The following is a 6,000-nucleotide window of genomic DNA, read 5'->3' as shown; positions in this document are numbered from 1 at the left end:
GGCCCACACAACTTGACTTCTCTTACTAAATGGAGCATCAAATGTATCATGATGTCAAAAAATGATGGTGGAAAATATTTTTCAAGCTTGCATAAAGTTTCAACTATTTCATCATGCAATGCATTCAACTTCTTCATTTCCAATTATTTTCCGTATAGTTGATTAAAGAAGATGCACACACTTGTCACACTATCTCTAACTCTTTTTGGTAAAACTGACCGAATGGAAATTGGAAGTAATTGTTGCATTAATATATGACAATCATGTGATTTCATTCCAATTAAATTCAAATCTTCCATAGACACCAAGTTTCGAACATTCGATGAGTAACCATCAGGCACTTTCATCCCTGCCAATGATTGACATACGGCTTGCTTCTCTTCTTTAGACAATGTAAAACAAGCAGGAGGCAAATATGTGCGAGCCCCTTTTTCTTCAGGTGCCAAGCGGTGTCTTATACCCATTTCAACAAGATCTAAACGACTAGACAAACCATCTTTGGTTTTACCTGGGATATCAAGTAATGTACCGATTATACTTTCACATACATTTTTTTCTATGTGCATGACATCCAAGCAATGTCTAACGAGTAAATCTTTCCAGTAAGGAAGTTGAAAGAAAATTGATTTTCTTTGAAAACATCCATTGACTTTTTTTGTTTTTATTCTTCTTCCCATACCTAAAGTCAACTTTTTCTACTTCCTTAAGAATTTTCTCACCTGACAATGGCAAAGGAGCAATGTCTCGTTCCACAGTATCGTCAAATGTTTTTTTTTTATTTCTGTCAGGATGACTTAAATGCAAATATCGTCTATGACCCATATAACACATTTTGCGTCCATTTGACAAGCAACGGGCCCTTGTGTTGGTGCAACAAATTGGACAAGCTTGGTAACCTTTTGTGCTTAAACCTGATAGGTTACCATATGCTGGAAAATCATTAACAGTCCATAACAACACCGCTTTCAAATTAAACACTTATTTTTTAAAACCATCATATGCCTCAACACCATTTTCATACAACTCTTTCAAATCATCAATTAATGGTGCCAAGTAAACATCGATATCATGTCCTGGTTGTTTTGGGCCTGAAATCATTAATGAAAGCATCATGAACTTCCTTTTCATCACCAACCAAGGAGGAAGATTGTACATAACCAGGAAGGCAGACCATGAACTATGCCTACTACTAAAAGATCTATGCGGGTTTACTCCATCAGCAGCTAAACCAAGACGAAGATGTCTTGGTTCATTTTTGAATTCTGGATTGATATAATCTACCTTCTTCCACGCCTGTGAATCTGCAGGATGCCGGAGTTTACCATCTTTCACTCGTCCAGTCTCGTGCCATATTAAGTTCTTAGAGTGTTCTACATTTCGATATAATCGCTTCAGCCGCGAAATCAAAGGTAAGTACCATAACACTTTCTGAGGAATAAGTTTCCTAATCTCCTTACTTTTGTTAGGTTTGTACCGTGATAAACCACATTCTGGGCAAGCGTCCATGTCTGCATACTCCTTACGATATAAAATACAATCATTCGGACATGCATGAATCTTCTCATACTTCAACCCTATCAAACTTAATGTTTTCTTTACTTCATATGTAGACTCCGGAAAACAATTTTCTAGCGGCAAAATCTCCTTGAAAGCAGCTAAAAATTGACTGAAACACTTATCACTAACTCCATTTTATGCTTTTATGTTATAAAATTTAACCATTGTGGGCAATCTTAGTTTATTGCAACCACTGAACAATTGTCTGTCTGCATCTCTAACCATACTATCAAATTTTTCTGGATTATGAAAAAACTCTTCTTGTGCTTCATCAAGCAATTCTATAGGAGGATCATCAAAATCATTACTCTCAAAATCATCTACACCTCGCCTACCTAATGGATATGGGTCATCATTTAATAATTCTCCATGCCAATACCATTTACTATAACTCATATCAAATCCCTGACAAAATACATGATCCTTTATCATGGTAATATTCCCCTTTACTCCTTTACCACAATCGATACAAGGACAACGAATTTTTTGTGGATCACTACAATTCTTTAGGCAAAACTCTAAAAATTTGTTGAATCCATCTTGAAATTGTGATGTTTCTCTCCTCTCAAGCATCCATGATTTATCCATACTAATAACAATATTCAATTCCTAATAAGTTAGAGAAAAACTTATATTAGGTTCTAGTCTTATAAATTTTTTAAAAAAGTCGACAGAGTATCCTCTGTTTCTATAGCATACCGTAATTTCATAATCACCTATAAAATCAATACAAACAAACACAATAATTAAGCATATATGAATCCATTATTATTAGGTTCTAGTCTTATAAATTTTTTTAAAAATTCGGCAGAGTATCCTCTGTTTCTATAGCATACCGTAATTTAAAAATTACCTATAAAACCATTTAAAACAAACACAATAATCAAGCATAGATGAATCTATCATTATTAGGTTCTAGTCATATAAATTTTTTTTAAAATTCGGCAGAGTATCCTCTGTTTCTATAGCATACCGCAATTTCAAAATTTCCTATAACAACAACACAAACAAACAAAATAATCAAGCATAAATCAATTCATCCTTATATCACCACAGCACGCAAATTTCCCAAAGCCTACTTCACTAATTTTCAAACATAACTTTCACTAAATCTAATATGCATGATTACATTAGTCTTATCTTTATACATAAATCTTGTAGTAATATAAATAAAAAAAATAACTAACCTTCAATATTAATCTTCAATGCACTCGAAATGAACAACAAAGTTCACCACTCAATCAACGACCCTACTAAAACATTACATAATTAGTAAACTACATAATTAATTATCAAACCAATAAATAAAAAAAATCAAACTAGTTAATGAAACTAATGGACAACACTTTGATCATCTTCAAGCTATTTATGTTTTTTCAAATATTTAAAAAACAAATTTATCTATTGTCAAAATTTCTAAAATTAACTAATATGCATATATATATATATATATTTATAATAAACCTAATTTTTATCACATTATTTAAACTAACAAAATAAACAAATAATTATAAAAATTAATAAAATATTAATTATATTAATTTTAAATTCGGAATAATAAAAAAAAAACATAGAAAAATAAAAAATTATCATCAAAACCACATTTTAGTAATCTATACCTGTTTTGAAGCTCAAAATCCCCTTGCAATGACAAAAATCCGGTCAAAATCCGGCAAGAAACACCACTTTCAAATGGAGAAAATACCCACGGCCAAATGCTTTTTTTTCTCTAAAAAACAAAAAAAAAAAAGATTTTTGGACTATATTTCGGTTTATAGGATAGAAATGTTGCAAGAAATAAAGAAAAAACAAAAAAAAAGGTTTGGAGAATCAAAATGGGTGTTCGCTCACGGTGGTTAATGGAGGTTTTGGGGGCTTTTTTTGCACAGAGGGTAGAGAGGGTTTGAGGAAGATGACCGTTCGGGTCTAGGGAAGGGGTTATAAAGCACTTTTAACTTCGGTTTTTTGGTAAAAACCGAAGTTAAAGGTCCATAAGTGATATGGCCTTGTGCACTTTTAACTTCGGTTTTTAGGTAAAAACCGAAGTGGAAGGTGAACTTTCTACTTCGGTTTTTACCTAAAATCCGAAGTTAAAAGTGCACAAGGGCCGCGTTTGGTTTGGCCAGTTTTTTGCATTTTTACTATCTCTAAACATAATATAAGGGCTTGTGCAAACAAACACGGCCCTCTCCACTATGAATTTTTCACTTCGTTTTTTTAAAAAAGCGAAGTAGTATGTAATTTTTTTCAGAGCGCCAATTTGAAAAGCGAAGTAAAAGAGTTTGAAAAGGTTTTTACTTCGCTTTTTTTGTATGCTCACTATAAAAACTGAAGTAAAAACCTATATTTCTAGTAGTGCTAAATGTTCTCGGTAGAGGCTATACCGAGAACATGTTCTCGACAGTAAGTCCTCAGTACAGCCTTGTCGGTAGAGGCAAACTTCTACTGATGACATTCAATATGTTCTCGGTATAAGTTGTACCGAGGACATTGTCATCGGTAGAGAGTGGACAATGTCCTCGGGACAACCAACCAACTGACACTCAGTAGTTTTGTTACATGTAGTTACAAACTTGTTTTCTTTGAGACCAATGGTCCCAATGAATTACTGACACCAGTAAATTGGTTCGAAAGAGTTAGAATTTGGTAATGAATATTTACTAATAATGGTTTCTAAAAATTATCGCATTAGCGACAATAGAATTGTAATTACTAGTCAACAACAATTCTTAAAAACTCTTATAGATTATAATTTGGTATTTCAATTTTTTTTTTTAAAAAAGTTTCAAAGAATGACCAAAATAATTTGGTAATTTGGTTTTTCATTGGTGGTTACTAGCTTGAAGATTTTATTTTAAGGTGAGTGAAAATTTTATTTTTATTTATTACTACTGTACATATTTATAGTATTATAGTTAAATCATATTGAATTTAGTGGGAAATAGGTTTGAAAATGAGTGAAGTAGGTTCTGGGAAATTTATGTGTTGCGGTGGTATAATGATGAAATTATGCATGTTGATTGTTGTATTGAATTAATAGGTACTTATGAAATTGATATATATTATAGAAAGAGAGAAAACTCTGCCGAATTTTTTTAGGATTTATTAATTGATAAGGACAGAATTATGAATGTTGAATATTGAGTTTGTTTGTATTTAATTAAAAAGTAGTTATGAAATTGGGATATGTTATAGAAACAAAGGAAACTCTACCCATTTTTTTTTAGGATTTATTAATTGAACATATTTTTTAATATGCAATATTTATTATATAGAGTTATAATTTAAACTTTTTTAGGTGGCGGTAGGTTTTGAATAGGATATCAAGAATTTGTGTGTTGTGGTGATAACCATAAACCCATAGTTTGAAGTAATCATATCTGCCTCTTGACTAGATAATGTTACTTTGAAATACGGAGTTTATGATACCGTCAAAATTCAAGGCAAGCTGTTACATGCCTTCAATCTGTAACCTAGCACTAACTTTGTAATTCTGAAAACCGTCAAAGCTAATAAAATTCTTCTCCTCTACCTATGGATGTACCTAACACATTGTTAGTGAACCACGTAAATATTTAATATTTAAAAAATGTCAGTATTTAAATAATTACTTAGGTGAACTTCACATGGTTAGTTGTATGGACACTTTAGATGTTTATGTGGTACTTAGCTTTTATTTATGTATGAATGTGTATATATATGTACATTAAGTCTATATAGTTTGTAAATTTTATTTAATTTTAAGTTTATTGGAATGTTTAAATATATTTATTAATATTAAAATAATTACAAATTAGAATTAAAAAAATTATTAAATTTTTTTATAAAAACCAAAATAATAATACAAATAAAATTAATATTATTTTAGGAAAAGATACATTTAACTTCGTTTATTACATAATAATCGAAGTTAAATGGTGTCCTTTAACTTCAGTTTTTAAATGCTTTTAACTTCGTTCAGATTAACTTTGATTAATATTTCTGCAAGATCCGAATAATAAAAAGCGAAAAAATCGAAGTTAAAGTCTATTTTTGTAGTAGTGTTAACTGTTGATATGCAAAACCTTAAAGAGTTATAATCATATCACTCAATGATCATATATGAAAATCGATCAAAATTCTGAAGTTATCATGAACTCATATTTATGCTATTTAGGTCATTTGATTCACTTGTTATGGTCTGTCAGAATGATCAGGCTAACAACTTTTTTTTTGGGAGTTCATTGAGTAGATGACTGGGGACATGATTTACAGATATGAAATCCAAGTCTTGTTCATAAGAATATTGAATAATGATTCCCTTGAAAAAGATAATTAAAATTAATTTTTTTAATAATTTAAAAAAAAAGTACTAAAACACTAAATCCTTTAATTCATGTTAACTTTTTTCTTGTTTCTTTTTCTCAGTATTTTATTGCAATTCATCAAATAAAAATCCATATA

The sequence above is a fragment of the Humulus lupulus genome, chromosome 3 (genome assembly GCF_963169125.1).
Source record: "Humulus lupulus chromosome 3, drHumLupu1.1, whole genome shotgun sequence".
Classification (NCBI taxonomy): domain Eukaryota; kingdom Viridiplantae; phylum Streptophyta; class Magnoliopsida; order Rosales; family Cannabaceae; genus Humulus; species Humulus lupulus.
Note: the sequence above shows the minus strand (reverse complement) of the source record.